The sequence below is a fragment of the Rhamphochromis sp. 'chilingali' genome, assembly GCF_963969265.1.
Source record: "Rhamphochromis sp. 'chilingali' genome assembly, chromosome: 4".
Classification (NCBI taxonomy): Eukaryota; Metazoa; Chordata; class Actinopteri; order Cichliformes; family Cichlidae; genus Rhamphochromis; species Rhamphochromis sp. 'chilingali'.
The window spans coordinates 43,088,102-43,114,928 of record NC_137948.1 but is presented as its reverse complement, the minus strand read 5'-3'; the positions used below and the strand labels follow the sequence as shown (position 1 = coordinate 43,114,928).

General features: G+C 40.7%; 1 protein-coding gene across 1 annotated transcript in view; it reads right to left on the bottom strand.

The window, feature by feature from the left end:
• The window catches only part of LOC308395955 (teneurin-3-like), a gene marked incomplete at its 3' end in the record, with an annotated part of 636,927 nt that overhangs the window by 136,517 nt on the left and 473,583 nt on the right, over positions 1-26,827 (bottom strand). The window contains exon 4 of the mRNA XM_080881015.1: positions 13,555-13,634. The remainder of the gene's footprint in view (positions 1-13,554; positions 13,635-26,827) is intronic.

The following is a 26,827-nucleotide window of genomic DNA, read 5'->3' as shown; positions in this document are numbered from 1 at the left end:
TACATTAAGTGAATTAAATAAGAATAGACAATCTAAACATTTTACAAAATAGACAAAATAGCCCCCTGGTAGGGTCTCCCATTGCAAATTGGTCCTGGGTGAGGGACCAGACAAAGAGCGATTGAGAAGACCCTTGTGAGAAAAACATAGAGGGAACAGTTTACCCTGCCCGGGATAGGGTTACCGGCGCCCCGCCCTGGAGCCAGGCCCGCGGCGGGTGCCTGAGGGCGAGCGTCTGGTGGCTGGGCCTTAGTCCATGGGGCCCGGCCAGGCACAGCCCGAAAAGGGGACATGGGCCCATCTTCCCGCAGGCCCACCACCTGCAGGAGGCGCCGTAGGGGTCGGGTGCATTGTGTGCTGGGTGGTGGCCAGGAGTGGAGGCCCTGGCGGACTGATCCCCGGCTACCAAGACTGGCAATTGGGACATGGAATGTCACCTCTCTGGGAAAGAAGCCTGAGTTAGGGCGTGAGGTTGAGAGGTACTGGCTAGATATAGTCGGACTCACCTCTATGCATGGCTTGGGCTCTTGGAGAGGGGCTGGACTCTGTCTCAGTCTGGAGTTGCCCCTGGTGAGAGGCAGCTTGCTGCAGCTTGCCGGCTTGCTGCCGGTACGTTGGGGATCTTCCTGGTGGATGAGAGGGTTTGTTCCCTGCGCCTTAGGGTCGGGAAATGGGTCCTGACTGTCATCTGTGCTTATGAGCCGAGTGGCAGTTCAGAGTACCCAGCCTTCTTAGAGTCCCTGGGTGGGGTGCTGGAAGGTGCTCCACCTGGAGACTCTGTTATCCTACTGGGAGACTTCAATGCTCATGTGGGTAATGACAGTGAGACCTGGAGGGGCGTGATTGGGAGGAACGGCCTCCCTGATCTGAACCCGAGTGGTGTTTTGTTATTGGACTTCTGTGCAAATCACAGTTTGGCCATAACGAACACCTTGTTCAAAAATAAGAGTGTTCACACTCGGGTGTGGGAGGAGTTCAAAGAGGCCATGGAAAAAGACTTTCGGACTGCCTCGAAGAGATTCTGGCAAACTGTAAGGTGTCTCAGGAGGGGAAAGCGGTGCTCTACCTGCACTGTGTATAGTGCTGGTGGAGCGCTGCTGACTTTGACTGAGAAAATTGTCAGGCGGTGGAAGGAATACTTCGAGGACCTCCTTAATCCCACTGACACGTCTTCCGAGGAGGAAGCAGAGTCTGGGGATGAGGGGATGACCCGCCAATTTCTGGGGGCGAGGTCACTGAGGCAGTTAAACAACTTCTTGGTGGCAGAGCCCCTGGTGTGGATGAGGTCCGCCCCGAGTTCCTGAAGGCTCTGGATGTTGTAGGGCTGTCCTGGTTGACACGACTTTACAATGTTGCGTGGAGATCAGGGGCAGTACCCGTGGACTGGCATACCGGGGTGGTGGTCCCCATCTTTAAGAAGGGGGACCGGAGGGTGTGTTCCAACTACAGGGATATCACACTCCTCAGCCTCCCTGGGAAAGTCTATGCCAGGGTGCTAGAAAGGAGAGTTCATCCGCTAGTCGAACCTCGGATACAGGAGGAACAATGCGGTTTTCGTCTTGGTCGCAGAACACTGTACGAGCTCTTTATCATCTCAAGGATACTTGAGGACGCATGGGAGTTTGCCCAACCAGTCTACATGTGTTTTGTGGACTTGGAGAAGGCATTCGACCGTGTCCCTCGGGGTGTCCTGTGGGAGGTGCTGCGGGAGTATGGGGTGTCTGGCCCACTGCTACAGGCCATCCGATCCCTATACAACCGTTGCAAGAGCTTGGTTCGCATTGTCAGCAATAAGTCGGACTCGTTCCACTGCACGCCATATGAGGCCGCTTTGTAGGCGCTCAAATCGCCAGTGGCGAGACCCGCGTTGTAGGTCCCCATGTTTAAAAAGAGGGACCAGAGGGTGGGCTCCAACAACAGGGGAATCAGACTTTTCTGTCCCCATGAGAATGTCTATGCCAGAGTACTTCAGCGGAGAGTTCGTCCGTTAGTCGAACTGAGCTTACAGGAGGAACAATGCGGTTTTCGTCCTGGTCATGTAACACTAGCCAGCTCTTTATGCTATCAAAAATATTTGACAGTGCATGGGAATTTGCCCAACCTGTGTGTTTTGTGGACTTGGTGAAGGTATCTGACCACACCACATGGAGTATCCTGTAGGAGGTGCTTTGGGGCTCATAGCAATGTCTGGCCCATTGGTATGAGCCATTTGAGCCTCCTTGCAGAAGCTTGTTCCACATTGCTGGCAGTCAGTCAGGCTCATTCTTAGTGCGTGTTGGACTCTGCCATGGCTGCTGTTTGTCACCACTGTGTTCATAGTTTTCATCGACAGAATTTCTAGGTGTAGCCTAATGGAGGAAGCCTTCCACTGTGGTGGCCTCAGAATCTCATCTCTGTTTTTGCAGACATTGTAGCTCTGTTGGCTTCATCAGATAGTGGTCCTAAGCTCATGCTAAAGCAGCTCATAGCCAAGTGTGAAGCGGCAAGAAAGAGACTCAGCACCTCTAAATGTGAGACCATGGTTCTCAGCTGGAAAAGGGTGTCTGCACTGGGTCAGGGACAAGTTACTGCCCCAAGTGGAGTAGAATATAAATATCTCAGGGTCATGTTCACAAGTGAGGGGAGAAATAATTAGAAGATTGACAGATGGATTGGCTTTGTGTCTGTGGACACTGCATCCGTCCGTTGTGGTAAAGAGAGAGCATGAAAACAAAGCTCTCGAGTTTGAGTTGAGTGGCTCCTGGGTGAGGTGTTTTGGGTATGATTGACTGGAAGGAAGCCCTGAGGCAGACCCAGGACACATGGGAGAGATTACATCTCTTGGCTGACCTCTCTGTGTTCCCTGAATAAGCTGGAGGAAGTGGTTAGGGAGAGAGAGAGGAGTCTTTGCTTAAGCTACTGTGCCCAGAACCCAACCCCAAATAAACAGGACAAAATAGATGGATTAATGGATAATTTAAATTGCATGTCTAACTGATGTATTTTCATTTTGTAAGATATTTAAGAAAAAACATGCAAATCTAAATGTGTGTGTGAAATAAGACATGGTAGATCTTGTCATTTTGCTTTTAGGTTTGACTTGCGACATCTACCATTAGTGTTTTTCTCATTGTCATTTTTGGATTGTGTGTCCTCATCATATTCATGCGCTATGATCATCATAAGATGTCTTTGTGAGTCAAGGCCTGCATAGTGCAGCAAAGTCACTGGTACACTGGCCAAAACCTTAATCTTAATGAAAGATGCAAAGAGGAAACACTTTCGTTCCAAGACTCATATTTAATTCCATCAATTTTTTGTATTGAGCACAATACAAAAAATAAAAAACTTTTCCTTTTTAAATGCAATTTGCAACACTTGTAATAGTTGCTGCCCATGCAGAGTTCTGTTCTACTTCCTGAGCTACAGCCACCCCAAGTGTGACAAATGACAAATGTCATTTGTAAAATTTTCATTTTTGTAAAATTTTGATTTTACAAATCGCATTTGGGGAATTGGATCCTGTGCATGCCTGATAAAGTAGTCAGTCAGGTCTTTTTCATATATGTTCCTGTCTGTCAGTTGAAGATAATATACAACAGTAGCTCTCCAATGTGTCCACTGGAGTATGAATGTGTGTGAATGTTAGATAGAAGGCACTTCCTTAATGAGGTTGTATAAAGAATCCTATGTGAGGGTTCTGATTTCTTGTTTAGTAAGCTTCCTGCTTTTATGCCCCCTTTGTGGGCAAGAGGTCACACAAACACACCCCCAAACACAAACACAAACACACACACACGCGCACACACACACACACACACACACACACACACACACACACACACACACACACACACACACACAGGGAGGTGCTTTTGCTGTGATGTGTATTGTGTGAACTGTTTTCCCAATAAGCCCCTGAAGGCGTTGAGTGTTCGGTTTCTTCACCAATATGCAAGGAGGATCGAGCTCTCGTTGGTGCCTGTTTTGTGTGTGAACGCGCGTGTGAGTGAATGCGGACCAGACGTGGTTTGCGTGTGGCTGATTGTTGTCTTGTAATGGGGAATAAACTGAGTAAGTCTGCCTTGACAGGGGATGGAATACATTGCAAAGTATTCACCGGGCAGCACGTAGTTTGTAGATCATTGCAGGAAGGAAAGAAGTGAAATTGTGCGCAAAGCAGGTGAATGTGTCTGACGTCACTGTGTGTGTGAGCCACAGAGAGGTGTGAAAGTGTGTGTGTGAGAATTGTCTCCAAGTGGGGAAGAGGTGATTCTGCAGGTCACCTTCTACCCCAGTGGACACAAAAGAAAGAAAATAGTTGTGTTGTTGATGAAAAAAACAAAGCAATGATAATATGAAGAGTGTTTGGTGTTTCTCAGCCTAAAACAACTACAATCTCACTTTCTGTTTTTAAGACAGGAGAGTTCAAAAACCAGAGAGAGGAGATACTATATTTACATAGCCGCACACAGCTGTTGTCACGAACATCGCACACTTATGTCACTGTCATGAGACATTCTCGCAAAAAAAATCACGGTTTTAGTAACGCAGTAACGCAGCGTTCCTACAGGAAAGTAACGGTAATCTAATAACCATTTTTGTAATAGTAATCCCTTAGTTTACTTGTTACTTGAAAAAAGTAATCGGATTACAAAAAGTAACGCGTTACTGCCCATCTCTGGTCACTTGCAGGTGAAGAGCTGACCTGGATCAATTTTCCACATGCAGCAGTTGGAAGAAAATTATAGGTTAACACCATTAGAAACACGCAGGCCCAGTTTTTGGCTGAATTGTGTTTACAGCTTCACTACTGTGTTCCTCATCCTGAAAAGCAAGCTCCAAAGAAGCTAACCTCTGCTTGAAGACAAGGAGTGCAGTTCCAGAAGCACAGGCATGAAGATCAACAGTTGACAGCAGCCCAAGAGACAAGCAGTCTCCTGAGTGAAAGACCGAGCAGGCAGCAGCAGTGTGGACAAACGGCATCAGAGAGAGAGAAAACCCATCACCTGACTGGATGGAGATGCGTTTCCAGCAAGCTGCAACTTCACTGTGTGTGAAGAGGACTTTTGAGGAGACTGTCTGAGTGACATTTGCCACGTTTGGAGTGGAATGGCAAGATGAGACAGTGGAAAACACAGGACAAAGCTAAAGAGAACCGACTGCCATCGGACTGCAAAGTGGGAGAGAGAACAGAGTGGAGGAGCAGGTGAGGACACAGAGGAAGGCTGTTGTTTAGTTGCTTTTTTCCTTTTTATTTTGTTACTTTCATAGTGCACTAAAGTTTTGTTTGATAACCTCTGTCATTTAAGCATCTGAACAATTTGAACAGGAAGAGCTACACAACATGTTGTCGGGGACGGTTGCAAAGTGAGTTTCTCCACATTAAAATGGGCTCGGGAGAAAGTCACTTATTATGACAACCAGAAAGCGTGTCCCTGTCTAAAAGGATTCAGCGAGGTAATCCAGTCTAAATTCTTTTCCTTTTTGAAATGGCGTCATATCGCTGAGGGTGGAAACGAATAAGTTGTTGAATAAGTTTCTAAACCAGCAGGACCTGTGGAAGCGCAGACCCAACACAGTGTGTTTACCATTACCACATGTTATGTTAGAAATAAATTAATGTGTTTTTAGTACAGTGCACGTCTCTTTTTCCAATTCTGAGGTCATTTTTTTTTAAACTTTTTTAGTGTCTTGGTGTCTTGTTATGCAAAATTTTCTGTACATTGTTTTTTCTACCGAGACAACGTCGCCCCTTAAGTCTCCTCTTTTCCTTAAGTTTCAGTAAGCAGAGACTGGCACAATGGCTGGTGGTAAAACAATTTTCTGCAGCAGTAACTTTCTGTCAAATGTGCTACAATACTAAATTTTTATGTCAACGTTTTGATCACTATTTTATCATCGTCATTTGATAACTTGCACGACTTCTGCCCTCATGGGGTTCATTTCGTGTGGAATAAGATACATTATGACGTATGAAATGACCCATTCATGTGACTGTGGACAGAGCCAGTTGATAACAACACTTGTGATACCTGTTATCTTCACCTGGGGTTCAGGTTTTAGCTCTCTCAACTCATTCGGACCAGATTACCAGATTATATGTTCAGCATAAATCCCCATGGCAGCTTGGTGAGAAGTTCAACACCTTTGTGACATTAAAACTCTGACTTTCGGCTCAACTTACTATCTCCATTCATTGTACACCCATCAGATATGTAAACGTTATGTTGGTATCATCGCTGCTACTACCTGATATTGTATTGTGTCACAGGCTTATCGGTGGAGAAGCAACAAGTCCAAGTAAACTGCACCACTGATTTAGATCTTGAATCTTGGCTCCACAAGTTTACCATCATCTCGGAAAAATGTGCAGATGGCTCTAAATATTACTCTTCTTATGACTGTAAAATATTTTCATTACTGCTGCATCACGTTTGCAGGAATAACAGAAAATAAAATTGAAAAATAATTTCTAGAATTTCAAACAAACTGCTGTGATTGGTTTATGGTACTCACATAACCCCGTATAATAATAGTTTTACCCATACTCTTTGCTAATGGCTCGCTCGTTATGCTAAGTAAGTAGTCAATTTAGCAGAGTCACAGATAATCTAAAAACAAATACATTAGTGTGAGAAACCAACGCGTCCAGTCCCCCAGCAAGAAAATGAGCAAAACACTTCAACTCAACTTTATGGAAAGAAAAAAAAAGCATATCAAGCATGTGTGTCGTTAAAGTTGTTCTGAAAATCATAAAGCTCATACAAAATATTCTTGAAAGTGCATTGCTATTACTAAATCATGCCTGTGTCTATTAATGATTTAGAGAAAAAGATGACTAATGTGTATAATTAATACTTTAGCAGCTGTCCCATTTTCTGTAATAGAAGGTGAGAAAAAATCCAAAGTATTTTCTAACAATAAACTGTTTACTGTGGAAAACAAATTGCAAATATATTATTAGCGTAACAGCAATTTATGCACAGATTATTATCCCAATGCTTTAGAGTAGACTGGGATGATTTTATGTTTCTCTTGAATATTTGAGAAAAAATACACACCTTAATAGAAATTTTAATAATAGAAAATACATGATCACTATTTATATGTGTAATATGCATGACTGAAGACTCATAAAAAAATCTCTTAAAATTAACATAGACTTTGCTTCATTTTATATTAAAGTATCCACGAGGCATAAGGTATATTTTACTGGCATTACTGGCCAGATTGGTGACCACACCATTAACCATGTCTGTTGAGTGTCCCAGTAAAAAACAATGACATGCAGTTCAGACAGACGCATCGCTAACATTTAACATCGTCTTGCTGAAACCTGCAGAGTCAGAGGATCTGCTGCAAACCTGCTGCAGAAACAAAAATGGTTCCAGGTGAACATTTCCTACAAGCCTGGTAAAATATAGTGCTTTGAGATTTTGAGGTGGCCCCTTAGAGCTGAATGTGCTTCTTTAGGATAAATACATAACAGATTTATTTGTCATCATATCGACACATCGAACCGTGTGCTTATTTCTACATCAGGCTTCTGTACTGGCTCGCATGCAGTCTTGCTATAGAACATGTGTGTTACTAATTGTGTCTCTACCACTCACATTGTATGACTCTGCAAGTCCCTATCCCTCACAAACACACCAACAAAAAATAAACATGCAGGAACTAGATACGTAGTATAGCTCTGAGGATGACTGTGTAAAAGTACATTCATATTCATGAGTTCCAGTACGTGTATGAATGAGTGCATTACCAACACATTCTACTCCTGTGCTCTGGTAGACGGTGGAAAAACGCTAACATATGACACAGAGAAGGGAACACTGAGATTGACAGACCAGACTGTATTATGACTGCTGACTCCTCGGGGTCCTTCAGAAAAGGCCATGTCTCAAATACATTGATGTGTATTTCAATGGCTATTGGACCACTCATTATATTGGAGACATTTTTGGCACAATTTCTTTGATTAAAAGGAGAAAAAGAACAGTTAGACTTGAATGCAGATCTTGAAAGAGAGAGACAGAGAGAAAATAAACTGATCTGACCTTCTCCTGTCCAGACAAACTTTCAGCATCTTTCTGCAGTGGATTTAGCACCATATCCATATCTATTCTCAGTGAGACATGGGACACGTTACCATATATGGGGAAAAATATGTTAAAATTGGCATAGAGTTTGGTCAGTTTTATATTAAAATATCTAATGGTTAAAAAAATCCCATTTGTAGGCAAGATCGAATGATACCGAACTGCAGTTTTTGCTACTTCCACATTAAGCACATGATAAACGGACTGACTCTCCCAGAGCACTAAGTACAGCATTCACCTATTCAGACAAGGACCTTTCCCCATGTTTTTATGTGCGTTCTATCCAACATACTCCGATGGTTGCATCACAGAGCAACTTGGGCAAGCAATGTCTGCCAGCCATCCTCCACAGGGGCCCCTCCATGAGCCTTGTTTCTAGGGCCTCCTCAGTTTTTGTCACTAGCTCCACTAGAGTTTTCCAGTACCTACGTGCTCCAGCTGAAAGCTGTACATGAAAACTTTCACATCTCCCATGTACCAGTGCCCCTGAATTCCCTTCTGCTTTTTAGGGTTTTTTTGTTTTTTTTAATTAAAATGGATTCAAAATTGATTCATAAGATAGAGTAAAATAAATATGTACTGTATATTGTGTGTGGATATTACAAAATTGTAAGATAAATATGTGAAATAGTCTGAGTCTCATGGTTAACTTGCAGACATGGGTGAGCCAACCAAAGATAAAAAATAATAAAATAAACATGTTTAACAGAATTACATGCCTACACTTCAGACTACTTGTCAAGTTGTACATTTTCAATATTTAATTGGAAATGATATCAAAATGCAAGAATACAAGAATGCTGTCAATTTTTTTTTAAAAAAGGACAAATGAATAACACATTACAGTAGATTCCTATGGAAACAGTCGCCTCTCTATGAAGCATCATTTGCAGTGCATTGCTCTCTTTTACTCACATCTGCAAATTTCCAGACAGGGAAGAAGGTGAGCCTGCTGTACTTACTGAGATCAACATCAGCCTAAAGCTGAGAGTCAACAAACTTGTGAAAATGGCACAGCTCCTGTGAATGAGGTCATGTGAAATGCAAAGAATTTGCAAGAATGCAAAATTTAACACAAAAGTAGTTCCAGCTGGCAGTGAAGTGCCAAGAGAAGAAAATTAATTCGGTTCATTTTAGTATTTTGGATACCAAACTGCTGTCTTCTCTCAATGCTTTGCACAGCTCTTCCATCACAGGGTAAAGTGAGGTTCTTTCTTATTCATAATACTTACTTCTAAAAATTTTTACAGATTTTTGTGATCATTGTAGCTCACATGGATTGTGCACTGCTATATACAAGTTATCTAAATGCACGTGTTGATCGGAGATTATTTAGATTAGACTAAAGGTTAAAAATTGCTTGAATTAGCAGATCTGGTTGGTGGTGATAGACAGCCAGCATTTAATAAATGTGTATAGTGGCAGATTCAAGGGACTGGGGCAATATTACCAGCTTTTGCAAATTAAGGACAAATCTTTGTGATTGCATATGAAATCTGATCATGTCAACAAAGACTCAAGTTCCAGTGTGAGAAAACAGTCTGATTAGAATGACATGCTGTAGCAACAGAGCTGGAAGAAAGTAGCAGAAGGTCAAAGCAAGGGTTTGACATTTACACTGCAGGGAATCAACTTGCTCTCCTTGTTATGCTTTCTTACAGCATTACAGAAATTATGAAAGTTACAGCCCTTTTCCAGCAGATAATTATCTTTTAATTGCTGTTTTTTCCTCTTTTTTCCAACTTCAGCCTTCTTCTTCTTCTTTCACACTTTGTTAAATCTCTCTGTAGAAAAAGGTCAGCGTGTGCAGAGTGTGATGCCATGGCTGCGTGCATACAGGTGCAAGGCAGACGGACACATCTATAATCTCACAGCTCATGCTCTTTGTGTGGGTCATTTGCTATGGTAACTGGTAGGCAAATGGAAACACAATGTAGTCGGAGGAAACTCTGAAGAAGGGAAAAAGGATAAAGGAAATGGGAAGATGAAACATCTCTCACCCTGTAAGGGTCAAGCAAGTACTCTACTCTGGCAACAGGCAGAGTGGATAGCAGTGCGGATTTATTTATCTGTTTATTCTGAAAGAAAGCTGCTTGTACTATAAAGCTATGGATATTTTTCCGTGTGCACAGCTCTCTCTCTGTGTTTGGTTCAACTGTGCTCTCATTTCCTACCTTCCCCCCAGGTGCTTCCTTCTCTTACACTGAGATAAAGTTATTACACTGGGAACAATCCTCCTGCTTGTCCACTGTATGTGTTTCAAGGTAAGGTGAAGTATTTTTCCAGGACCTTAACCATTAATAATTGCTCTCCTGTTTCTTTGCAGTTGCACACGTCTGTTCTGACAGACATGAAAACCAACAGGAACATGAAAGCCTGTAGCTTCTGTTTCCTACAAACAGAGCATGACACATTAGACAAACAAAGATAATAATGTCTGATCTCTTGCCACTAAGCTTTTTCCATGCAAAATGTCCCTGCTGTAATCCATGCAAATGATGTTAAACAGTGCTGTGAGAAAAACAAGTTGCCCCATTCTTTATTTTTACATATTTGTCTCACGTACGTGTAATACAGTTTTTAAATGATGATGATGATGATTTCATTTATTATAACACAGCTAAAATCTGACACGTTTTGTCACTTGACACTGCAGAGGTTCTTGTCCATGCATTTGTGTCACTGATTATTGTAACACTCTCCTTTCTGGGTTACCGAAGAAATGTTTTAGAGGTTTACAGATGGTACAAAATGCAGCCGCTCGAATTTTAACCAAAACTGGGAGACATGAGCACATTACCCTAGTACTGAAATCTCTTCACTGGTTGCCTTGTCAGGTTCCAGCAGATTTTAAGGTCCTGTTGCTCACCTACAAGGTTTTAAATGGTTTGGCACCTTCATATCTCTCTGACCTCTATGTTCCCGTGCTCTCCGGTCTCAGGGCACTGGCCTTCTAAAAGTTCTTAAAGCTAGAAGAAAGACTGAGGAGCATGCTTTTTCTTTTTGTGCCCCATCTTTGCTGAATAACCTCCCTCAAGATATGAGGCAGGCATGCTCGGTGGAGGTTTTAAAAGCTGAGGTAAAGACCCACCTGTTCACCAGTTTTTACTGGTTCTGCCAGTATGCCTGTGAAGGTTCTCAGTCATCCAGGTCATCCATAATGATCAAGGAAGTCCAAGGAGCTTGGAAAGAAAACCGTCTGGACTTCTTTAAGTTTCTTCAGTTCTAAGGGTCAAATGGTGGAGAGTCCCAGAGAATCATTAAGGGGTCTATTGTCCCTCTTGGTGGGAAACTCCCACAGGGTTTAAATCTGGGACTCTCCACCATTTGACCTTAGAACAGAAGAAGCTTCTCGGATGAGAGGTGAAACGTCTTCAAGCAAATTAAAGAAGTCCAGACGCTTTTCTTTCCAAGCTCCTTAGACTACTGTTTCTGTCAGTTTTTAAATTGTATTGTTTTAGTATTGCTTTTATTTATTTATCTCTTTTTGTCAAGTCAGCACTTTGTTTGAAAGCGCTTTATAAACAAAGTTATTATTATTATAAAGGAAATCTTCATGCAAATCATAAATTAACTATTAACTGCAGTTTTTCGAAGGCTGAGCTGAACTTCACAAGCTAATCCCAGGCATGACTGCCAAGATGACACACCTGATGAACCAAGAAATCACCTGTCTGACTAAGTGAAGTAGGTTATAAGATCTTATAAAGCAACCACAGCCTACATTTTCAGTCTGGAAATATGTCAGTTGTCATTTCTGAGGCTTTGGGAGTCCAGCAAAACATAGTGAGACCCACACATGGGGGAAACTGGGAACAGTGGTGAACTTTGCCAGGGGTGGACAGTTCATGGAGGAAGGCACAAAAGAACCAAGTTTTCTGGCTAATCATGTTCAAAGTGTGTTCATCTAGTTAGCTTTCACTACAGTTTAGACTGGTCAGGTTAGCCAGCATAGGTCCAGAGTTTATTAGTTTATTAAAGCAAGAAATTTCAAAGGTTTAGCTTTTTAGTATCGGTAGTTCTCCAACAGCATACAGTACAGAACCGCAAATACGTCTGCACATACTAGATACTCATATCTCCATTGCTTTTACAATGTTTTGCAGCTAAAAGTTGCCTATAGTCTGCTTTAATGCATTTTCTTGACGTAAAACCTTGAACACAGATGTAAAATCTGCATCCAAGTTAGTGTCAAGCGTGAACAATTCCTGCTTTGGTGCAATTCTTATATAACCTTTGGCTTTTATTCTGACAATAATCAATGTTAAAGTGAAATTGGAGCTGCTGAGAATAAAGCAAGAACTTGGGATAAAAGCTCAGATCAGGATAGAAACCACAGGAAGACAGTGTTTCACACCTGAGAGTTTGTGATATAACAAAGTCTTGAGAGGTTTGGATAACAGGTGCCAAATGTCAGCAGCTCCATCTCCACAGAGCTGCTGTTGGCCTAGTTTGTCTTGAGATGCAGCTGTATGCTCTGTCACAGAAATGGCAAATAAGCACCAGAGGGGGTTCACTCACACACACACACACACACACACACACACACACACACACACACACACACACACACACACACACACACACACACACACGCACACACACACACACAGACACACACACAGGGAGATGTATACCTTGCCCAACTACATGTGCTGTATACACTTATTCACCAACAGGCCTGCATGAAGACAAGCTTTTCCAAGTTACAGCACAAACACAGGCATTTGTATATGCATGCACACTCTCACACAAAAACAGACTGCGCACAATGTGGCATTGTACCCTTAGTGAATTGTGAAAAATAGGACAGGGTGGATGCATTTAATCTTTGGTTGTCTGTGAGGATGACTGTCAAAAACTTTTATTCATTCTTTTTCTTTCTCTCCCTTCCTTTTATTGAGAATCTGGCCTTTCAAGAAAACAAGGAGAAAAGAAATGCACAATAATACTGTTGATCATTTAGATATAGGATTGTTTACTAGTTTTTTCTTCGTCTGCCAGTAAAACAGTTACACAGACTTGTTTTAAATAAAACGTGCTGTCTGTGACGAGCACGCTGGGAGGAATGGTCGATTGTTTTAAAACAGGAGATATTATTTTAGATTTACCACTATCAAGTTTTGATTTGGCTGATACATGAACCTCTCTGTCATGAATATTAATAATGATATTAGTAGTTAATAATTTCAAGAGTATGGCCTGTGCTGAGATAAGCTGACATATTTACCATGTTAGTGTAACTTTGTTCTTATGGCGTGGTTTTGAGTGTCGACTCAATAAAGTCTGATTTTATTCTTATTTGTACAAAAATAAACTAATGTGATTTTGGACCTGTGATACTGAATGCTGACTGTAACCTGTGCAGTTAAATAGAAACCAAATAACTGCACAGGGTGAGAATATAAAATGTGGCGCTATCAGTAAAAACAGTGACTGACAAAGAAGAATAGTAGCTCAAAAATCTTACTGGTACGATCTTGAGATGTTACACGGAGCAATCGTCTGTCATTGCTACAGAGCCCAGAGTCCAAAACCAAAGACAAGCACCTGGAGAACAGAGAGAGCTTGAGTTAAAAGACGAAGAAGAAAAGGCAAAAGTATCTAAAACCAGTCACAGTGACAGAGGGGTGCACACAAGAAAACGAGAAGCAGATTAAAAACATTTTGTCCTTTGTTTCGTGTCATTTACTAAAAAAAAAGCTTTCCATCGCCAAGATATTCCAAGACATGTGCATGGATAACATAAAGTGTGAGGCTGTGTGGTTGGAAAGCAGTGTCCCATCTTTGTTTTGTCATGTATATTGTCCCCTGGCCTTTATGAGCTGATATGTTCAAAGCTCTTAAAAATGAATGGTCATGGGAAACTCTGTGGGCGGTGCCCAGTCTCCACAGGGAGACCCAGCTCTGCCAGAACCCCCAGGGCTAAGCACTGTCTCTCTGTCTTATTGTATTCCATGGCATTGTTGCAACAGAGTTTCAGAAGCTATTTCATATTCCATGAGAAATGTAGGTGCACTCACAGACGCAGTCGGCAAAACCTACGAGCGAGTGTCCACTGACTGGTGGAGTTTAAGGTGTGCAGAGGTTTAAAAATGTGCACAGATTATGTGCACCCTGTAAGTCTCTGAGTGTTCTGCTTTCATCCAACCTTGTTTGGTTAACTTGTTGTTGGTCAGAAAAATCTGAAATACTGGCAATGGAACAGTAAGACGACTGTTTGAAGCAATATTTGTTGGACCAATCAGTGTTTTAAGCCCGTATAAATGCGAGGACGTGCTCATGCTCGGCAACTCTGAGGGAACCTTCATGAGAGACGAAGCTCTAGCTCTAACTTTAAAGATTTGGCCTCGTGCCACTTTTCCATCTGGTTTCAGTTTCAGGTAGTTTTTTTGACAACAACAAATCCTCTCACAATGTTAATAAATGTGAAAAACCAAAAGAAAGAATTCATGAGAAAATTCCACATCCATGCCTTAATCTATAACACTGTGTGTGCTGCTCCTCTGCTTATGCTCCGCCCCTCCACCGCTGTCAGCCAGGTGTGTTTTGTGTACATTTGACACACACACAGTAAGAGTGTTTCCAGATGTTATACACAGCAAACTGGATATTTCTGGGGCATCAGACGAACAACAATAAGACTTTTGTTTCAGCAGTTTTCTTCACCTTCATGATTTCCACTCATTATTACATCTGCAATATTTTGTCCGATTCAACAGTTTTCTGTCTTCTATGAAACATAAACGTTGTAAAATGCACTGGAGTCCAGGCAGCAGTAAGTCATGAACACACGCACCTTTTGATAGTGTAGTGGATGCACCTCAGGAGGGACACAATTCCACCCCCCACACAGCCAGTGTCTGCCTGACAAATGCTATTTCATACCAGATCCTCTCTCGAGTCGGCCATTTTGTGTCACAGCGGCTCACCCCTCCCTTCTGGTCTAGTATTATTTCATGGCCTCCTCTCACACTGTAGGGGGCAGTTTGTGTCTTTGTTACTGAATGAAGTTTGGGGCACACACACACACACACACACACACACACACACACACACACACACACACACACGACTCTGTAATGTTACTCTGACCAAACCTATTGCATGCTGCCTCGTCTCCAACCACGCATCCATTTTGTGCTAAATAGGGAATAAACATCTGAAGGCCCCGGGCCTCATTATTATTTACATTAGTGCTAGTTAGCTATTGTTAGCTATGACCACTTCTACAGACTATCTAGAAAGGCTGAGATATGCTGACGCCCGCCGTATCATCAAAGGACGTCACTGTTTGGTGTCCAACGGCTAAAAGAAAGCGTCACAATGCTCTCCTTAGAAATTACCAATCAACACATCACAACTAAATAATTACTACAAATTAAGAACACATGAGATGTGTCAGAGTTGGAATGTCTTATTGTCTGACATCATCACAGCCTGGGGTGAACTAATATGTTAATTATATTCTATTAAAGGACTGCTACACTGTGTTAACATCTAAGGCCATGAGACTTTTGGCTAAATGAGGATAAAACATGGGTGAAAAAGAGGCATTATAAGACATGAAACATTCTGCAGTAGTAAAATAGGAGACATTCAAGGGAATGGAGACATTTCAGACAGTTGGACAATTTAGCATTGATGCTACTCAGGATGAACATGGTAGCTAGCTCTTTAAGACACTCGATGTTGATGTATATCAGAAAAGAAAGGATGAAATAAAGACAGGAGTGAATAACAACACACAGTTGATGTAAGGAAACAAGATGTACTCCATTCAGAGCAGCAGTAAAACAAGTGTTTACTAACCGTGTTTGTTATTCTGGGACTAAATGCAAGGACAGACAGGGCCAGGGGTGATATGTTGCTGAAGAAGGTTGCAGTGTGGGCATGCACACAGATGCACGTTCTCACACACTGACCCCCTGCCGGTGCAGATGGTGCTAAAGCAGGCCCTGTGCTTGCTGATAAGCAACAGGAACAGTGCTCCCAACAGGGAAGTTGTGTTCTCAGAAGAAAAACTGATTTCTAATTTGTGTGTGCTTTGCCTGGACTCAGAGTCCATTAGCAGCAGGGCACCACAAACACCTAACAGAGATCCACAGTGCTCGGAGCCCTAACTAGACTCATACAGTTAGTGATGTTCTGTGGGTGCCACTGAACAAATCCATCATTTCTTTATAAAGTAACTGGTGATATTGTGTGCTGGTGTTATCTCAGAAAACCTTCAACTTCACTTTTACACTATTTAAAAATGTTAGTGAGCTGACAACAACTCACGAAGCAAGACGTGAGTATGAGCCCGAGCCATGAAACACATGAAACACATTTAAATGTCACACACTGGACAAACGTAACATCTAAAATAATTTCCTGTTGTTATCTTTGAGAATGAACATTTTTGTACTGCTGTATAATTTTACTTTATTTTATTAAAAAAACTCTATTTTATGATATACTAATTTTACTTTACTGATAACCTGGATGAATTTGATGAATAAATACTGAGCAGGAAAGAGTTATACTCAAAGAGTTACAGGATGAAATCATCAAATCCGTCTTTGCAAACAAAACCAAATTCACTGCATGTCCAGCCTTTCCTTCACTCTGTCTGTTACTGTTAGCCGTTCCTGATGTACTCATTAGAGAGGCGGGGCTACGTGTCGTGTGGTTTGTTTGTTTTGGTGTGAGATTTGCACATGAGAGCTCTGCTCATGAAGGATATAAATCCACAGACACAACATCTATATCGACTGACTACAGAAGCAAAATCAATGATTTGGTCCAGCTCATTCTTGTCTAGAATGTATCTAGAAAAATACATCGTTGTCAGGCTCTAATCATAGATCGCCCTAGTTAGTGAACGATGTTGTAAAACTTCTGTCAAGTGGTGTCAGACACACCAGATATTTGTTCTTTCGATCAGTGTAATAACCCCTGATTCTTCTACTGAGCAAACAGGAGAAGTTGGAAGAATCGGAAAGAAAGAAAAAAGCTGGGAGTCATTGCATATAAAAAAAAAACATACACACACAACCTTGGGACACAAACACACTCATGCTCGCGCGCACACACGTTTGTAAAATATTGCATATTATGTAAAGTTAATACCAGGAAGAAAAAGGTTTTTTTTATGTTAAAAATGCACAGAGTTGCATAAAGACCAGGAAATCTCTCAGTCTGAATGAACCACTGGTCAAATATCCAGCCACATTTAAGGCAGAAGCTTACTGATTGCTACCAAAAGCATCTCATCAAAGTGCATTTAACCATATAAGAGTTGGGATGTACGTCTGCTTTTGAAACTGTGTGAATGAGAGAAAATCCAAAATAAAATTCATATTTGTGTGCTGGGTTCCTATTTTTAAAGACTAAACATATATGGTATAAAATCATTCCACCCTGGAAAAAAACAATTCAAAGAAATTATTAAAATCCCTAAATTACCACCACATTCACACCTATAAATTAATGTATGTACATTTTCAGCTGTAGCAGTAGGAGTTTTTAAATTGCACGTGGGTTTGTATATACATCTTTGAATTTTGAATATTCATTCCTTTTTTCCAGTCGAAAAACCTAAAAAAACACAAGACCAAAAGCTATAAAAACAAAACAGCATATTATTGTCCTGTCATAACATTAGCCCATTTAAAATGTCTAAATATGTGTAGTTATGAGGAATCAAGTGTCTTGCAGACCGGTCTGTATATGACTAACACTGAGCTGACTGGCATGGACGCCGGATGGGAACAGAATAACTGGCTTTGCTAAACCGTCCATTATCTGCATTTATGATGTTAAACATGAGTTTTTAAAAGATATACTAAAGTAATATTTATTGTTCTTTTTTGTTGTTGTTTTACGCTTTTGTTTGATTTCTCGTCTGGGGGAAAGAATTTTGTTACAACAAAGCAGATCTAGTGAAAGCTGCTGTAACAGCGAGACTTGTATATTCTACACTAACAAAACATCATTTGGAACGTACAAGTATTCCGCATTATTCTATTCTCTTATTTTACATCGGAGGGGCTGCATACCAGTAGAGATCAGAGAGGAAATATTATTTTTTTAAATTTGTACATAACAAACATTTAACTGCTGCAACACTACAGTGAAAGCGTACATAAACAGTACAAGAGGCTCTTGTTTTTCATCGTCACTGGTTACCCTCGGGAAATATGAATGTAAATGTGAATCGACTTTTGTTTCTTATAACTTCACACCACTAAATAAAAAATGCACAATGAATCCTACAATTTGCCATGCCCTTAAAATAATCCTGTTTAATATAAAAGAGTATGTCGTGTGCTGATTCCATGTGAGCTTTTATAGTATTTTTCACAACAGAAACAAATTCTGTTAACTCTTTTCGACCTGAGGGTCCTTGCCCTGGGACCAGAGTACATCGTTAATAAAACTGAACCTGCTGCCTTTTTTCCAAGGATGTCAAGCGTGGCACATTCAGTGACGAGGTCGTCTAAGTCTACACTGATTCAGATGAAGATTTTTGTAAGAATGTCAAGCATGGTGCATTCAGTGACGAGCTTGTTTAAGCCTACAATGATTCAAATGAAGATAGCACTGATATGCTTTATACTAGGAGATCAGATTTACATCAGAACAGATTGAGGATGGCTTCAGACAAAATCCACGTTAACTTTTATGCACAATAGCACATTCAACAGGAAAATTAATGAGATTTTCTTTTGTGCTTTACTCTTCAGGTTTAGACTCCATAAGGGATTCCCAAATTCTTCTAATGTCCCTTGAAAGATGTTAAAGCACAAAACTGTTAGTAGTCAAGCTTGCTTTTAAATGCATCACTGCAGTATTTAGCATTTGTTTTTTTCAAATACCAAGCCAACCATAAATAGTCATAAATCTTCCATGTGCTGCAGAACATACATATCTCAGGGGACTCAATATTTCAGGTCCACATAGGGAAGCTGTCCACAGTGCATCATTGTAAATGGCAAATTCCCCTGAAACTCTTTGTCCCATTTTAACAACTATGTTAGGGTCTCACTGTTATTTCAAGTCTGTAGAAAATTTTGCTGTGTCTCTCTTTTTAGTTTAATAGAAAAAAAAGATCATTGTATCACAGTGCACGTCCCTGTATATTCCTGCGCACAGAAGAACACCTTTGAGCATGTAATCAATTATGCACAAACACAGACATACACAAGCACAAATGCACGGACATCCAACACAGTTGGTGACCTAACAGGAAATTTAAAGGCTTTTAGCTAAGCACTTGTTGAGGGTGAGATGATTGCCACTGAAAAGCTTTCAAGGGCTTTCAAAGAGTGCGTAAGGTCATAGCACTTTCAGCCTCTAATGCTGTAATCTTTGGATGACATCCAAAGAAATGGCACTCTCCATACCTCCTACACTAAAAACATATATAGTACAGGGAAAAGTAAGACTTTACCGTTTCAGATTAGACTTTCTCTTGATCGTATGAGGCTGCTGGGAACAGTCAGAGGTGCAGTGGTACAGTACAAGTGACCTTACCTAGTCTGAGTACACAGTGAGGGCTGTCTTCTGAATTCAGCAGCGCTCTTTCACTGCTCCACCAAAACAAATATAAAAGGACTTTTTTTTTTCAACATTTTCTACACATTTTTTACTGTCAATTTTTTTCTGAGTGGGTTATGTCATACTGCACGGGTGACATCATTTCCATATAGTTCTAGATCTGGAGGAGGTCAGAAGAAGGTACATTAAACAACCTCCTATTGGAGGTTGATAGATGCACCACCCCACTTGCTATCTTATGTGTACTTTTGCCGGCTAATCTACTTCTTCAAACCTCTGTGGCAAAATGAAAGTACATGACAACCCAGTATATTATATGGGATTTTATTTGTTTAATTGAGGAGCACTTTGGAACGTAACCTGACTGGATGTTGACTTCTCTGGCTAAAGTTAGCTAACGCTCTAAAAACCAGAGGAAAATTGAAACTCAGGAATGAAGTACAGAAATCCCAAAGACATTTTTCTGACTTACAAGTTTAATATTTTTGTCACTTTGTTTATGGTGTTTACACTTGTTTGTGAATCTCTGTAAAATAATTAATTAAAATGTTATTTTAGATGAAAAAGTCTAAGGATATTTAAGCAAAGCTAGCCTGTGGCTCCCACTGCTCAAAGTATCTTTCTCACTTAAACCCCTTTTACAAACTTAGAATTTGGTCCTACTTGCATTTTTGTGTTCTGCAAACCTCAGGCGAGTTTTTATTTGCATCTGGCAATAAATATTTGTATGTTCTGTATCTGTTTCTGCTATGTGTCATTGTTCTGTTGTGAAGATAGCTGATACTTGTTTGAGTATTGATATATTTCTGCTTTACAAGGCAAAAATAGTCCTCACGTTGCATGTGGTCACATAAAATAATAACTAACAACAGCCTGACTTAACCATGAAGTTTAATATGAAAATAACAAAAACTATTAACAAACTCACAAACAATGAGTTTATATCTTAATGTTTATATAAAAAAGTGCATCTAAATACTTTTTAATCACTTAGTTGGACTTAATATGAAAAAAAAAAGATACCACATTGTACATTAATGTATTAATACACACTAATGAGGAGTAATAATTTATAGACGATTAACCACTTACTGATACTGACACACTTTCTTTATCATAAAAACAAACAAACAAACAACAAAAGATGTAACAACAAGAGCTAAATATACAAAAACAAAGAAAACATTACACAAGAATAATGCAGTGTAAAAATAATACATAATCCAAATCACATTCATAGCAGTAGATATAGCAAAAGAAGAGTGGGCAACACTCCTGTGCAAGTAACCCCAGCAGAAGGGGTTACATGAAGAGGATGTGGGACCTATGGAATCTGAAACAACTAATAGCTCAGTGTCCCATTATTCAGAAGGAATTTCTATCACAACTGGAGATCTGTAAGGTACAACACAAATGCTATAGCAAGGGGGAGCCAGGATGTCAGGTCAGGGGGGAGATATCATCACCTCCACCCAAGATTGGATATTAAGCCCCAAGTAGAATGAAGAACTGAACCAGCTGAATGAAAGAACAACATCTGGGCAGTCAACGCCTACGCCCTGTCGGTCATCACATACCCTGCTGGGATAATAAGCTGGTCAAAGAAGGAGACAGAAGCCTCCGACATCAAGACAAGGAAGCTCCTTAACATGCATCAAGGGTTTCATCTCCAGTCCAGCACCCTGTTCACTAAGCAAAACGCTTTGTGAAACAGTAAAGGTAAAAATCTGAGTATTAATGCATATTAGTATAAATAGCTCTTAAAAGTAAGGAGTAACAGAACCTGGGGGCATGTTTTCCAAGTCACTAAATTAAATTCAGTTATATTCCAAGAGCACTGACCTAGAGGGGAGCTGCTATTGACTATGTGGCCAAGAAATCTCCCTGACCTGCAAGGCTACCAGGGACAAGGGGTTCTCAGAGAAAAGCAGGTTAGACACCTAGAGGAAAAAGGTAGTTAGACCTCGGCAAGTCCCCTCACCCATCGGCTCCATCTAAGCTCTGCACTGCCTACTGAGTGAGACCCACAGGATCAGAGAGTAGGACTTTAAAAAAAAAGACCCCATCCATACTTTCTGTATTGGAGTGCTGGTCCCACCGAACCAACAAAATCAACAAAGCCTCATTGGTGGAGTGCTGCAGAAATGGTTGTCCTTCTGGAAGGTTCTCCTCTCACCACACTCAATGCTGGAGCTTTGTCAGAGTCACTATGGGGATCTTGGACACCTCCTAGACTAAGGCCCTTCTATTGTTCAAATTGCGCATTCGGCCGCCTCTAAGAAGACTCTTAGTTTAGAGATGATGGAGAGACTGCTCATTGCGACCTTCAGTGTTGCAGACATTGTTCTCTACCTTTCCACAGATCTTTGCCTCGTGACAATCCTGTCTCACAGGTCTACAGACAATTCCTTAGACTTCATGACTTGATTTGTGCTCTGACGTGCACTGTCAACTATGGGAAGAACTATAGACAGGTGTGTGCCTTTTCACATCATGTCCAATCAATTGAATTTACCACAGGTGGTCTCCATAGGTGTAGAAACGTCTGACAGATAATCAGTAGAAACAGGATGCACCTGAGTTCAATTTGTAGTTTCATCGCAGGCTTCACTTGCCTCAGTTTAATTCACAACAACAACACTTGGTTTAAGACACTTTATATTTTAATTAAAGACACTATAATAATCCAGAAAAAAACCCAACAATCGGATAGATAACCACTTGGTAACAGTGGAAAGGAAAAACCTCAGAACCAAGCTCAGGGAGGGGCAACCATCTGCCTCGACTGGTTGGGCTTGAGGGTAGGAAGACAGGACAAAAGACACACTGCGAAAAAGGGCCAGAGATTAACAATAACTAATGATTAAATGCCGTCTCTGTCCCCCATGCGACAGAGACAGACTGCCACAGGGGTAACACAGAGAGACAGACAATCATTCATTCACACTGATGGGAAATTTGGAATCACCAATTAACCCAACCCCACTAACTCCACGTTTGTAAATGAAAATAAGACTGAAGTTATTGTTTTTGAAAGTCATGCCCCTTTGGATAAGTTAATTGACACCCTCGGTCCTCTTGCTTGTCATCATTCCCACACTGTAAGAAATAGTAAGTGTTTAAGAAAAGAGTGTTTATAGATAGCTCTTTTAAATTAGAGAAGCAAGTGTCCGCAGTGGCAAATACCAGCTTTTATCAGTTATGTGAAATTGCCAAAGCGAAGCCTTATTTTCCTCCTAAAGACCTAGAAAAACTTATTCATGCCTTCATCACCTCAAGATTGGGCTACTGCAGCTCTCTCTATTTGGGCCTTCTGATGGACACTCATCTCTTCATTACTTGCAGTTGATCCAAAATGCTACTGCACGTCTTTTAGGTGTTAGAAGGTATGAAGACACGTTTTAAAAATCACTTTTTTACGGTGGCTTTTAATTCAAGCTCAGTTTGAGTACCATCAGGTTTGTTTTATGTTTGTTTTATTTCTTTTTATGTTAAATATATTGTCATTACCTCATCTATTAATGTCTTTTTTGTCTGTATTTGTTTGTTATTGTTTTCTCTTGTTCATTAACTAATTGTGAAGCACTTTAATTGTGAAGCACTTGGGTCAATTTGTTGCTTTTAAAAGCGCCATAGAAATAAAATTGACATTGACATTGTACTGTGGAAGAAAGGCAGAGTATCCTGAGAGAACCCTTACAGACCTGGCAAGAACAACCCGTTTTAAATGAGTGAAAGAGTGAACATCTAATAAAAACTACACCTTGATAATGAAAGAGAAAATAACGCCATTATATTCTCTGAAGAAACAAGCACAATGTTCATCTGTCCAGTTTTTCAGAAACTCGGACTCAAAAAATTGTCTCAGAAAGATAGAAAAAACCTTCACTGTAATGATAATAATGATGATTATTATTATAATTATTGTTTTAAATAACCTGTCATTGAATTTCTTGGCATACTTGAATTTCAGTTGTATGCTTCTCCACCTTTGGATGTATGACAGCAGTTCTCCCATCATGTAATGGCACTGACACAGCACATGTCCCAGACCTTTCTATGACCTTGTCTTTCGCTATCTAATATTCACTCTCTCTACCAGGAGTACTTCTCCTTCTCTTTCCAGTCTTTGTGACTGCTTGCGTTAAACTCTCTCCCCTCCTCCAGCCAAGTCTTCCATATTTTAGTAGGTTTTAGCGAGGATCAACTCTCTGAGGTTAAGTTGTTCTTTTCAAAGGTCTGTGTATGTGTATGTGCATGCTCAGTAGAGACCACCACATCCCAGAGGTTAAGTCAAGTGTTTCAAATATCACTAGGAGAGGTGTTTTACCATTGTGCAGCCAGTGCAGCATGTGTTTGTGTGTGTGTGTGTCCCATCAGTAGAAAGATATGACGACAAAGATGGAAAGACCCTTTTTAGGGTTTGGACATAAAAGTCAGGAAGCCATTTGGAGTCTTACCTGCTCTTTCTTTTGTTTCTCTTGCTCTCCTCTACTCTCTCAGACTGTCACATCCACTTTCAGGTTATGTTGTGGTGTGCAGTGTTGGGAAGTAACGGAATACATGTACCGCCGTTACGTATTTAAAATACAAAATATGAGTAACTGTATTCCATTACAGTTACCGTTTAAAAAGCTGGTATTCAGAATACAGTTACTTTGTTGAAATAAATGGATTACATGGCGGTCTTTTCCTGTTTCATATGTTCGGCTATGCCCTCTCTATTTTTGGTGTCCACGCCCCAAACAAAACACGCATTAAGAGGCTCTAATGCCTGTGTCTCAATCTCATGGCCCATGTCACCTCTACTTGCTGCCTGCAGAATGACGTGAAGAAATATTTAAAAAAATTATTCACAAAAATGATTTAATATGAAGGCAATAGGCAGAGTGTTACAGGAATAACCTTAAAGAATGTAGCATCATGGGCAGAGTAGTGCTGCAGGGAGTCTGTGTCTGTGACTGAGGGTGGGAGAAAAAGGAGAGTCGAAAAGTACGAGCTGTCACCGACCAGAAGCGGGAGATGGAAGCATGTAAATATAATAATAACCACTGCAGCCAAAAAGAGTGCCTGACGAGCCCAGTTGTAAGTAAGCTATTAAGACTCGACTGTACACTGTGTTCGTGTTTTTCTCCAAAACAATAAGTTCTGTTGGAGCAGCCTTTCAACACCTCTCTCTGTTGTCTGGGTCAACTTTGCTAGCGAGAGACAAAGTAAAGCTAGTTTTCGGTTTCGAGCCCGACATGAACCCGACGTATTAGCCAGAGGTCCCTTTACTATGGTTCGGAGCCGCTGACCTGTTTTATATACGCGCGAATAGTTTTCTACACGAGATCGCTGCAAAAAGTGCAGCCTTACCTAATGTCCACCTACTGTTACTCATTTATATTAAGATTTAAACATCTACAGTAGTCGGTATTGGTATGGAGAGTAACCTTTAGTAAAAGTAATAATTCACACAGCAGTATTCAGAATACGTTACTCTCATTGAGTAACGTAATGGAATACGTTACAAAATACATTTTTGGGCTTGTAATCTGTAATCTGTAGTGGAATACATTTTAAAAGTGACCTTCCCAACACTGGTGGTGTGTGATATGCAGTGTAGGGACTAACGTGTTATTAAGTAACACATTACAGTAACTACATTGTATCTATGAAGCGCCTTGAGGCGACTTTTGTTGTGATTTGGCGCTATATAAATAAAATTGAATTGAATTGAATTGAATACATTATTATTGAGGCAACGAGCACAGTAACTAGTTATTATGCCAAAATCAGTAACGCATTAATCATTACGGGGATTTAGATAGGGTCGTTATTCGTTACTTCATGTGTTGCATTCGACTTGCCTCCGAAATCGGAACACGGACCTGGGAATGATGTCACACTCGAGTAAACGGCGTTCTGGTTAGCCTCGTCAGAGAAGTCGGCATTCCAATACGGCAATGCCCTTGGAAACGGCTGTTTTGCTAAAACAAATTACTACTAAGAACATATGCAACCATAGCTGGACTCGGTGGGCCGATGGTAATTTTTCGTTTTGATATGCAGATGTTTTTTTGTTGTTTTTTTTTTCCCATAATGGTATAAACAATGAAAGGTGGTGGATTGGCCAGATGCTGGCAGATGTGTAAAAAATAACTCTTTAACTGTTTTCTGGTGGCATCGCGGAGCTCCACAGATTCAGTAACATTAGCAAGTGGTGGAGGCCAGCAGGTGGATGAGAGAAAGAGGAGGCAGGAGGAGCAGAGACCCGAGGCGGCCGCTGGTCCGAGTGTCAGGTGAACTGAACATCAGGTCAGAAGTTATGACCTGCAGTCTATCTGGGTCAGATATAAACCAAGTTCAGGTGGAGTTTATTTTCGTTGTGCTGACTTTTTACAGTCAGTTAAACAACTCATACTGCGTACTAGCTAGCATGACGGAGTTTCTATACAGCTGGGTGGGTGCTATGTTACTGATGTTGAACTTTATTTAATTCATAAGGTTAATTAGTAGAGTTTCCAACCTTCCCGTAAAAAACGGAATCGTCTCGTATTCAGAGAAACTATTATGCAGTTTGTACTGAGGTGAAAAGGAACACAGTTTGACTTCAGCTAGAATGAAAAAGACACTTCTTAGCCAACAGGCTTCAGTTCATCTCAGAATGGTCAAAACATACCTTCTTAGATGAGCCCTGGCTAGATGTTGAACAGGCACTATGCAAGGATCTAGAGATTTCAGACCTACCATTTATTAGCTCAAACATCAAAAGACATGAATGCTTTAAAAGTATCAACATCAGCTTCTCTCTGACAGCATGGTGGGAGTTTCTAAAAATAACGGAGTCTTCATTAATCCCATGTAAACGTACACCTATCTGGAATAACCCTGACATATTACAAAACAATAATATGATTAATTTCCCAGAATGGAGTTGTAAAGGAATTAAATACTTAGAACATATATTAGAGGGAACAGAATTTATTCCATTTGACAGACTAGTTGCACAATATGGGATCAACAAGAAAAGATTTTTAGAATATCAACAAATTAAATCCATAGTAAAAAAGAAATTTAACCTCAGTCAAGTTGAATTACAAACACCACCAAGTGCGGCACATTTCCTTACTCTTAAATCCCCCAAATTATTATCTAAAATATACAGAACACTTTCTAAATTAGATGAATCAATATCCCTTCCTATTGCAAAGTGG